Here is a 12,386-nt window from a genome sequence, read left to right on the forward strand (position 1 = left end):
AAAAATATTCTTTTCTTGGAAGGGACAATATAAAATTTTAGACATATAGATGAAAATAGTCCAATATCTACTTAAATATCAAACACTAATTTATCTGTATATATTCTAAATATGCTATACAAAAATACATTTACTCAGATATTTCTCTTTATCCTCTCATTCATGTAATGTTTTTAGTTAAAATTCCTAATATGTTTCTTTGACGTTACTGATTTTGTCATCATTAGACCTTCTTCTATGTTGAGAAATCTAATGATTTTCATGTCACAGTAATTGTTTTAGATTTTTTTTTTTTTGGAAGATGAGGGTTTAATCTCACAAGTAGACGTTTGCATAAAATTCTGGCAGACACATTTCCACTTGTTCTGGTGGTGTTTGACTGTACTTTAAGCATATTTTTATTGCTTTCAGGAATGATGTGTAATAAAATTCAATTCCTTCAATTTCATATTCATATTATTATGAATAGCTATTGAACTTGTGTTATAATTGAGCACTTTTTTAAATAAAATCAATTCCAAAGGTGTTTTGCATAAGCAATTAATGCTAGAAATGACTGAGATCTGAACTATTAAACCATCCCCAAATAGAACTTGGTTGTTTTAAATGCACTAATTTTGAGAGCACTTTATATTGAGAGAGTTTGTAAGGACTCTTAGGAATATTTTTTGAGGTAACATCACATTACTTTTCAGGAATACATCAGGAATAAACCTACCCTTTTTCTCTGTACTATCTTGACAGACAACACAATGCTTGAAACTTCATTAATAATATGTTAAAATGTGCCAATTTAGCAAAATAATAAAGAAGTGTTGCTTGATGTATAAACAAAAAATTATTTATTAAAATAGGCCATGTTTCTTTTTTTTTTTTTTGGTTATTACAGAATATTGACCAGAGTTCCCTCTGCTATACTGTAGGTCTTTGTTTGTTATCTGTTTTAAATATAGTAGCATGTACATGTCACTTCCAAACTCCCAATCTATCCCTCCCCGTCGTCCTTCAGGCCTGGTAACCATAAGTTTGTTCTCTAAGTCTGTGAGTCTGTTTTGTAAATAAGTTCATTTGTATCATTTTTTAAAAGATCTGGCATATAAGTGATATCATATGATATTTTGTCTTTCTCTGTATGACTTACTTCACTTTAGAATGATAAACTCCAGGTCCATCCATGTTGCTGCAAATGGCATTATTTCATTCTTTTGAATGAGTTATATTTCATTGTATTGTATTCGTTGTACTACATCTTCTTTATCCATTTAGGTTGCTTCCATGTCTTGGCTGTTATAAACAGTGCTGCAACGAACACTGGGGTGCATGTATTCTTTCAGACAATGTTTTTCTCCAGATATATGCCCAGGAGTGGGATTGCTGGATTATACAGTAGCTCTAGCTCTATATTCAGTTATTTAAGGAACCTCCATACTGTTCTCCATAGTGGTTGTACCAATTTACATTCTCACCAACAGTGTAAGAGGGTTCCCTTTTCTTTACACCCTCTCCAGCACTTACTGTTTTTAGATTTTTTAATGATGGCCATTCTGGCAGGTGTGAGGTGACAACTCACTGTAGTTTTGATTTGCATTTCTCTAATATTTAGTGATGTTGAACATCTTTTCATGTGCCTCTTGGAAATCTGCATGCTTTCTTTGGAGAAATGTCTATTTAGATCTTCTGCCCATTTTTTGATCTGGTTGTTTGTTTTTATGATATTGAGTTGCATGAGCTGTTTGTAAATTTTGGAGACTAATCCTTTGCCAGTTGCATCATTTGCAGATATTTTCTCGCATTCTGTGGGTTGTCTTTTCATTTTGTTTATGGTTTCCTGTGCTGTGCAAAAGCTGTTGAGTTTAATTAGGTTCCATTTGTTTAGTTTTGCTTTTATTTCCATTACTCTGGGAGATGGCTCAAAAAAGATCTAGCTGTGTTTTATGTCAAAGAGTGTTCTGCCTATGTTTTCCTCTAAGAGTTTTATAGCATCCGGCCTTATATTTAGGTCTTTAAACCATTTTCAGTTTATTTTTGTGTATGGTGTTAAAGAATGTTCCAATTTCATTTTTTTAATATATAGTTGTCCAGTTTTCCCAGAACCATTTATTGAAGAGACTGTCTTGCCTCCTTTGCCACTGATTAATTGACCATAAGTGCATGGCTTTCCTTCTCAGCTTTCTTTCCTGTTCCATTGACCTTTATTTCTGTTTTTATGCTGGTACAGTGTTTTGATGACTGTAGCTTTGTGGTATTGTCTGAAGTCAGGGGGCCTGATTCCTCTAGCTCCATTTTTCTTTCTCAAGATTGCTTTGGCCATATGGGGATTTCTGTGTCTCCATACAAATTTTGATTTTTTTTTTTTTTTTTTTTTTTTGCTGTACGCGGGCCTCTCACTGTTGTGGCCTCTCCTGTTGCGGAGCACAGGCTCCGGATGCGCAGGCTCAGCGACCATGGCCCACGGGCCCAGCCGCTCTGCGGCATGTGGGATCTTCCCAGACCGGGGCACGAACCCGTGTCCCCTGCATCGGCAGGCGGACTCTCAACCACTGCGCCACCAGGGAAGCCCCAAATTTTAAGATTTTTTGTTCTAGTTCTGTGAAAAATGCCATTGGTAATTTGATAGGGATTGCACTGAATCTGTAGATTGCCTTGGGTAGTATAGTCATTTTCACAATATTGATTCTTCCAATCCAAGAACATGGTATATCTCTCCATCTGTTTGTGTCGTCTTCGATTTCTTTCATCAGCACCTTATAGTTGTCAGAGTACAGGTCTTTTGTCTCCTTAGGTAGGTTTATTTATAGGTTTATTTCTATTTTATTCTTTTTGATGCAATGGTGAATGGGATTGTTTCCATAATTTCTCTTTCTGATCTTTTGTTAGTGTATAGAAATGCAAGAGATTTCTGTGTATTAATTTTGTATCCTGCAACTTTACCAAATTCATTGATGAGCTCTAGTTGTTTTCTGGTAGCATCTTTAGGATTTTCTATGTATAGTATGTCATCTGCAAACAGTGACAGTTTTACTTCTTCTTTTCCAATTTGGATTCCTTTTATTTCTTTTTCTTCTCTGACTTCCAAGGCTAGGACTTCCAAAACTACGTTGAATCAAAGTGGCAAGAGTGGATATCCTTGTCTTGTTCCTGATCTTAGAGAAAATTCTTTTCAGCTTTTCACCAGTGAGTATGATGTTACCTGTAGATCTGCCATATATGGCCTTTATTATTTTCAGGTATGTTCCATGTATGTCCACTTTCTGAAGAGTTGGTTTTTTTTCATAAATTGGTGTTGAATTTTGTCAAAAGCTTTTTCTGCATCTATTGAGGTGATCATATGGTTTTTACTATTCAATTTGTTGATGTGATGTATCATACTGTTTGCTTTGTGAATATTGAAAAATCCTTGCATCCCTGAGATAATTATGACTCGATCTTGGTGTATGATCCTTTTAATGTATTGTTAGATTTGGATTGCTAGTATTTTTTTGAGGATTTTTGCCTCTATGTTCCTCAGTGATATTGGCCTGTAGTGTGTGTGTGTGTGTGTGTGTGTGTGTGTGTGTGTGTGTGTGTGGTATGTTTGGTTTTGGTGTGCGAGTGATGGTGGCCTCACAGAATAAGTTTGGGAGTGTTCCTTCCTCTGCAGTTTTTTGGAACAGTTTCAGAAAGATAGGTGTTAGCTATTCTCTAAATGTTTGATAGAATTTGCCTGCGAAGCCATCAGATCCTGGATTTCTGTTTGTTGGGAGTTTTTTAACCAGTTTCAATTTCAGTGCTTGTGACTGGTCTGTTCATATTTTCTATTTCTTCCTGGTTCAGTCTTGGGAGATTGTACCCTTCTAAGAATTTGTCTATTTCTTGTAAGTTGTCCATTTTATTGGCATATTGTTGCTTGTATTTCTGTGGTGTCAGTTGTAAAACTTCTCCTTTTTCCTTTCTAGTTTTATTGATTTGAGCTGTCTCCCTTCTTTTCTTGATTAGTCTGGCTAAAGCTTCATTAATTTTGTTTACCTTTTCAAAGAAGCAGCTTTTAGTTTCATTGATCTTTTCTCTTGTTTTCTGCATTTCTATTTCATTTATTTCTGCTCTGATCTTTATAATTTCTTTCCTTCTACTAACTTTGGGTTTTATTTGTTCTTCTTTCTCTAGTTGCTTTAGGTGTAAGGTTAGGTTTTTATTTGTGATTTTTTTTTGTTTCCTGAGTAAGATTTTATTGTATTGTAAATTTAAAGAGAAACTTAAATTATTTATTAAAATAAGGCATGTTTCTTTTCAAATGTATGTCAGTGAGAAAGAAAGGGAAGAAATATAACAAATTACATGATGGCAGTTATATAATGAAGATAATATTGTAATATATGATAGGTTTACAACAGATACCATTCTATTGCTTTATTTCTCCTGAGAGTATTTACACGACAATCATGTGACCAACTGAAAGGGCTAGTTTTACGTATGATGTGACTAACCTTACTCTCCTAGTCATAATGATTGAATGAGCAGATCCAGTCTTCAATCAGATTGTATCTTCTAAGTATTTTAAACTGGAACACTGGCAGACTGAGCCAATTTATTGACAAACAGAAAACAAACTGCCCTATGAGTGGTGGTCGAGGCTGTTAAGATTCCCTGGATGGGAACTCGAAGTGTCTTTGTTTCTACAATTGCTCACTGGTTCAGTGTTTCCTTGAACCTGTGAAGTACATCTTCTTGTAATAAACTCAGGATAGCTTGAATGACTTTCTAATCACTGACATTAATTTTTCCTTAAAAAATTTAGAGGGCTAAAATAATTAACTGGATAAAATGCAAACTTTGGCCATCTTTGCTTTGTAACATATATTGTTTCATTTTTCTGCTATGAATATAAATAATGTCCACCACCAAAAATTTTACATACATTTTTATATAAAGATGAAAGTCATCTTTAAGTGAATTGCATATTAAACATTGTGCTATAAGAAGTGAAATACTTTATAATTGAATCATTTTGTTCTCCCTTCTTAAAATTTGGTTCATTTCCTTTCATGTCTTTTTACTTATGATTCTATAGCTAGATATACAGAATAGATATGTTATTTCTTTTCCTAATATATTTCCCTTTAACAACTATTAATTTGACTGTTTACTATATCACTGTCATGTTTTCTAACGTCTTATTTTAATATATATGTGTACACACACATCCATCAATTTAACAAGTATCTGCCATGTTCAAATATCATTCTGATCTACATTGCACAATAGCGTGTTTACTAGGCATATGAGGCAATTAAAGAGCTTTGAATGGGGCCAGTGGAATTGACACATTCTGTATGAGTAAAATAAACACCAGATTTTCAATACTTTTCAATAGATTACAGTTAGGAAAAAATGTAAAATATTTTGCTAATATTTTATACTGATTACACATTGAAATGATAACATTGAGTTAAGCAAAATGTATCATTAAAATTAACTTTTTTTGGACCTTATTTAATGTGATTTCTTTAAAATGTAAAATTATATATTTGGATCACATTTGTGATTCATGTTTTATTTCTTTGCCAACACTATTCTATAATAGAGTTGAAAGACATGTTCACTTTCAAAGAATATGTAGACCAGTGTGTAATAGTTATATACCTAACAAAAATATCATAATGTGAGAATCATATATTATATATATTTCACAGTGAAAATTCAATTGGTGTTGAAATTTGAAGACCAGATAGGAGTTTATGGTTAAAAGCTAGGGAAAAATTTATGCACTCATTATGGCTGATATTCTAAAAGACTTATATACAAAATGATATGAATAAGAGCAGGAGGTTAGAAGCATGTTAACTGGGTAAGTGAAATACTGCATCTATAGCTAGGGAATGCTCAACTTTTTAGATACCATGCTCAAAGAGGCTTGATAGTCCTAGATTACTATCTTCATAGAGATCTGAAAAATATTCTTAAAGTAAATATCTATGACTCAGAATTACATTTTAAAATTTACTCTAGTGTATAAGTCCAGCTTGTTTAAACATTTGGAAAAAGTACACAGTCCATTTCTCCTTTATAATTGTTTTTTGTTATTTCTCAATGTTATTATGTTTCTTAAAAGTATAAATGCTTGGGCATTCACTGTATATGTAGGACACATACATGAATCATGGTTACTTGGGAATTCCAGAATTTCCATCTAGCTTTGACTTTTAAGAGCATTAAAATTTGAACCTGAATGGCCAAAGGGAAAGAAAAAAACAAAAACTGCTAGAAATTTCATGGTCCTGTTTTACCTCATTATCCTACTGTTTATAAAATTAAAAAACCATGCTGAGCTGAATGTACAATGGCCTGAATAAAATCGATTTTAACATTGTGTATCCCTCGTCTTAACTTAGTTACTGACAACAATGAAAAAAAGTTATGGTAGTCAATATTTCTTTATGTACTACATGTGTAGCTGCTGTTTGTTTATGCTGTGAATTTACCTTGTCATGAGGAACAAAACTGATAGAGATCAGGATCATCATTCAGAAAACCAAGGTTAGGTCAGTTCTCAATCTTCTCATTAAAACAGTGATTAAAATGACACCTACAATTTAAGAATAAAGTACATTTTAGGTTAACTATGTATTTTAATTTGCGGAATTTTATTTAATTTTGAAGGAGATGGTAAAATATAGTTGTATTACACAAAATTCATACAAATGTATTATTAAAAATTCACATTTCAAAAATTCTTCATTAAGAATGAGAGATATCAGAGATGACATAGCATATTAAGCTAGAGAAAAGTATTTTTAGCTCTTATCTGTTCACTTTGATCATATATGAAAAATGTAGAAAAATTTTTATTCCTACCAAGTAAATATAAAAACATGAGGTCAAGTTAAAAAGAGTAGTAATAGAAAAAAATGATTTTGCTCTATTTTGTACATCAGCCACCATTTGAATAAAATTATAATTGCTGTAAAGTTTATCACTGCCTTATTATATTTTGCCTTGAATAATTTTATATGAATTTATTAAGATATTCTGACTTCCATTCCCAGAATCTGGGGGCAAGATTTCATTTTTAAACCAACATTCAGAAACCCTGTTCTCTTGATGCTAATAGCATGATGCTTGTTTTCTTGACTCAGTGCTTTAATTTAATTAAACCTTCCTGCTGTTTGGAAACCACTGTTCAGTAATTCTGTTTTGTACTAGGAAAAGAAAAATTACTGCAACATTTTCAGTCCAGAAGACGGTCTACTGGGAAGTTAGATGCCAGTGTCCCAAAAGCTACTAAATATAAAAGTAGCTTGGCATAGATTCACCTTAGCACAACTTCTAGAAAATTAGTTCACATTAAGCTGCATTTAAGTAATTTAGTGTAGTAATATTCTTATCTTAAAATATCTCTCAAAATATGCTGAATATAAACATAATATTCACATATCCAACTGTTCCAAGGAGATTTTGATTCATCTCTTGATCCCATGAGGGTAATCAAACTAAAAATGACATTTAAAAAGCACTAATTGCAATAGATTTTGTAGCTTGTTTTTGATATTGTTGCTTGTTTTAACTATATTTACAGGGGAATTAACAAAAGCATAAGCTTAGGAATCATTATTTATCTCTAAGCATGTTTGTTTTCACTTATCAAAAGTACAGAATTATTTTTTAGAGTAGCCCCATTGATCTTAGTGTATCTAATGTGCAATTAGGTAGAAAATTATTCAACTACATGAGCGTATTATGACTATTGCTTATTCATTCATGCTGTAACCCAATCCATGCTCAATGATTATTAGTGGGAAAAAAAGCTTGCTTTTTTAACTTTGTCACAGATAAATATTATTACATTTAAAAAAATTAAAATATACTATTTCCCATTTATAAATTTAAAAAATACTTCCAGGGACTGATTTCAGGTAGAATCCTTTTTCTTCCAACTGAGATAAATATAATTTGTCCCAATCAGAATGTATTGTTAGAAGTGGAGAGACATTTACTACTCTCATAAATGATGTTAAACAATAGTAAGTTAATAAATGTCTACCAATCCAGGTGTCCACATTCTTAATATCCTTCAGTAGTCTACCTTATCTGGGGTGAAGGGTGGAAGTTAATAGATACTTTTATAAGTAAGATCCATGCTCTGTTCCTTATTCTAATAAAGACATGTGCAAATGATGTAAAGGACTAGTAGTGCCATAGATGTTATGAACTAATGGGACGTCTATTCTGTGCCACAGATGTTATGAACTCATGTGACATTTATTCTTAATTTATAAAGCTATCACTGAGTGCTGATAGAGAGGCCAATGTCATTGAAAGAATATATTATTTACATTTTCCTATAGAAGGGGCACACAGGCTCACATGGGAAACACCAGGAGTCAGGAGGTAGAAGACTTGAGTGAGGGGAAAGCCTGAGCCAGGGCCTTAATTGGGGTTTCTGTAGGAAGGCAAGTCAGGGCAGGGTATACAGTGTAAGACTGGCTAGTTTGAGTAATTCTAGCCATTTCTGGGCTACAGGGGTGGTCTCTAGCACCTGGTACCTGACCCTGGAATGATTTAGGACAGGGGAAACATTGACTTGGTGTGTGAGAATGAGATAAGAAGGTGGGTGGGGGCATAGCCTTGGATCCTCACAGGAAAGGCCAGTTCCAGGCAAGCTGACTTACAGGAGAGAGGTAAATACTTTGGCTGATAGTTTGGCCTGGTGATTAATAGATACACAGAATCTAAGAAAACATAACTAGAACAACAATAAATGTGGCAATTTTAAGTACAGCACAAGGCAAGTGGAGGTGGTGTATTTCTGTGTGGAAAATTCTCCATGTGCTCTTGCCTAGCTCTTTATTAGAACAACCAGCCACCTAAGCTAAACAATAAAACAAACTAAAAGATTAAACACTGTGCTTACCTGCAGGATTTTCCAATTCAACTTAGAGTATGGCCTAAGGAAGGGATTGAATAAAACTATTTTCTTGAAGACACTTCTCTTGGGAAATATGACTGATTGATTGACTTTCAAATCTAGCTCTAGCAAAAGCTAGCCACATGTCTGGGCAATTTAGGGAATTTCTTTTCCTCCACTCTAAAACCAGTAATAGTTAAACATAGTTATTGAAAGAATTAAATGTGATAAATTTTCAACAATGCTTAGACTTAACGCTTTGCTTAGGCAGAACTCCCTAAACAGAACTACCACAGCATGTAGCGAGAGAAAGCACTGCTGTTCCCCACATCCTATCTTGGGCAGATATTCTACTGACACGGTGGTTTTATTAGTTTTGAGCTAGAAACTGGAGAGTATTAAGAGAACTTTCTATTACCTTGAAGTCTTTAATTTAACCTCACCAGAGAAAGAAGTATAAAGTCTATCAAACATATAGTTTAACAAGTTAAAACACATCGATTTAATTTAAAAGATATTTAACTTTATAAAATTATGACATTAATATTTTCAAATTATTAAGAACAAAAAAGGCATTACTCAATCTATTTATCTGTACATGTATATCATGCAAAAGTGTCAGACATGAAATGAAATACATCCGGTGTTACAAAAGGTGATACACCATTGTTAAAAAATAAAGCTTATCATTTTATTGCATTACTGTTTAAAATAGGAAATTAAAAATTTGCCTCTCTTAACTATAAAAAGAACATCATAATGAATTGGCAATTTATTAAACAATACTTAATATTTTTGCCCATGGTGTTAAGAATCTAACTACTAAAGGTCAAAACAACTATAAATCTGCCTCAACAGACAGGATAAGTTTGAATTTCTCATTTTACTAAATAATGTAAGGGAAAGTGAGCCACTGCAACTAACACAATATCTGAATTACATTAAGCCCTGGTACAATATATGGCCACAGTAGGCACCCAGAAATTATTTGAGACTATTCAATATTTATATATATATATGTTAAATAATATTATGTCCAAGGCATTGTACTAGATGGTACAGAGTGCATGAAGAGGAAGAAGATAAATTACCTGTTACCAAGGAGATATCCAAGGAGGGCATACATATAGTATAAGCATTGTCTGTTCTTTAACTTTTCAATCAATAAATAGACATTCTTAGAGAACAAATACAATAATAAATTGCAGCTGATTGAAGATGCACTGAAGAAGTCCTGAGACTCTAGACAATTGGGGAACAATTTTCCATTTAATATGTGACAAAGGGAGAAGGAAAGCAGACTGAATGAAACTTGCCTTAAACCTAAATTTAAAATGCATTACTTAAACGACAGTAAGCGTGATAATTGTTGAAACTTTCTATTTAGGTCATGGCTCTTGTTCTCTTTTAAGCCGGCATTCTATTATGTTTTTTTCCTACATCAAATATAGTTAATAATAGTCTGTAACATATGGACAGCTAATAGTGCCAAATTGTGATGGCAGTGAGAAGCTTAACAGAATACGGTGTGATTATAAAACAGTGTTAGACTTGATATGGCATTTTGTTTCCTAGCTTGTGAGTAGGACAAAAAAGGCACATTTAATATTTTTTAACAAATAAATGGTAGATTTTTTTTAATCTAAGTTTTTAATTTTTTTCACAGCTATTGAGTTTTTGATGTTTTTGACTTCAACACTGTAAGAATAAAAATTTAGTATCAATGTAAATGTCAGGAACTCATGACAGTGCAAGTAACTATAGTATTGTTAACTCACCTTCGATTTAAATATAATGCTTTAATGTGAAATTTCATCATTGTTATTTAGGTAGTAAAATGCTATTATTTAATCTACTACTATCACAATGAATTTTTTCATTTATATCAAAATGTCATATATCGTATTGACAATATAAATACATTTGTTATGTTTCTAGATTTCCTCAGCAAAGTGTGATAAAGAACAGAAACTCAATTTCCAATTATTGATCCCAAGAATGCTAAAATTTATCTGGTGTTTGGATGTAATTCCAAGAAATGCATTAGCACCTGTGCATTTTGAAATGCTTTGCTCTCAAGCTTTATAATAATCTCTAAGGCATGAAATAGTCACTCTCACTGAGGAAATCACTGGCATTATAAAAACCTTTTACTCAACTAGAAGCACATTTTTCAAAATCTACATTGCTCATAAAACATTACAGAAATTCATATCACAAAGCAATACTGAATTTGAAATTAGTTATTCAGATTTACTTTTTATTAAAAAATTATACGGAAATAACATAGAAAATTTTAAAATGTGTTTGTATATACTGACATAATTTCTCAATATTTTCAAATGTTTATTTGTCCTTATCAGTATAACCAGGTTTTGACAGGCCTGATTACAAGCATGTATTTTATTACATGCAAATTGAGATACTACTATTTGTTTATGGTTTGAAGGATTTAAATTTTTAAATTACTGTTTCGCCATGTATCCCCAAGTATTTTAAAATGTTGAAATATTTTTTAACTGTCAGATGTTCCTATGTCAAGATGATTAAATGTCTTCATTATTTAACAAGCTAAGTATTTCAATAACCTTCCACCAAGCTTTCAAAAATCTTTATTACACTAAATGTATCCAAATCCAAATTAAATGAACACAAATTGTGACTTTTTAAAAATGAGTTAACTGCTAAAAGCTTTTTCAGTGTGAATTCAGTGAGACTACCAATTCGAACTGGACATTTAAAAATATTTATCTGATTTTAATCATATTTTTTTGATTTTCAAATAACTTTTGTTTTTAAATAAAAATTTTGGCTTTTAACTTTTATCAAAGACAAGAGCAAAAAAGAAAGAAGACTTGGTTATTTAGTACCTAGAATAAGAAGTAAAACTGGTGAAAAAAGTTTTATGACATTTCTCTTAACATCTTAAATGTTATTTTAATATGACCATCACAATTTATGCAAAAGAAATTTAGAATATTAATGACAATATTGAAGGGAAACTTTTCAGTATTATTTCTAAATTTATTTAGTGCTCTGGAAGGAAAAATGGGTAATAATTGTTGGGTGCCATCTAAACTCTAAGATCTAGTTATAACTTTATTGATGTAAATTTACAACATCAGAATTGACCACTCTCATGAGATACAAACAGCCTGATTGACATACCTCCTTGTTTTATTTATAGGATTCTAAAATTAATATTTCCAAATCTGAATTCTTTATTCACTGTTGCTATACCTATTTTTCTCCTAGTCTTCAAACTTTAAAATTATCATCGTTCACTCACCATTTGATCAACCCTTGATTATACCCATTTCCTTATGCCACATGAATAAGGCATCCATAAATCTTGTCTTCTTTTCAAATTATAATCCATTCAATTCTATTGATTTTTTTACCAATACAGTTCAAGACGCAATCATGATTCACCTAATAATGACAATAGCCATGGATTCCTTTTCACATTTGCTTATCCAAAATTCATTCCCTCCATGATAATCAA

At 32.1% G+C, this 12,386-nt stretch overlaps 2 long non-coding RNA genes across 2 annotated transcripts in view; one reads left to right on the forward strand and one right to left on the reverse strand.

Moving 5' to 3' along the window:
* LOC109548826 (uncharacterized) overlaps positions 1-12,386 on the reverse strand; it is a 128,932-nt gene that overhangs the window by 54,013 nt on the left and 62,533 nt on the right. Inside the window, exon 3 of the long non-coding RNA XR_002174965.2 lies at positions 6,459-6,562. This is a non-coding gene — a long non-coding RNA (uncharacterized lncRNA). The remainder of the gene's footprint in view (positions 1-6,458; positions 6,563-12,386) is intronic.
* LOC141278790 (uncharacterized) overlaps positions 1-12,386 on the forward strand; it is an 81,242-nt gene that overhangs the window by 43,414 nt on the left and 25,442 nt on the right. The gene's annotated exons all lie outside the window — the stretch shown is intronic.

The sequence above is a fragment of the Tursiops truncatus genome, chromosome 5 (assembly GCF_011762595.2).
Source record: "Tursiops truncatus isolate mTurTru1 chromosome 5, mTurTru1.mat.Y, whole genome shotgun sequence".
Classification (NCBI taxonomy): Eukaryota; Metazoa; Chordata; class Mammalia; order Artiodactyla; family Delphinidae; genus Tursiops; species Tursiops truncatus.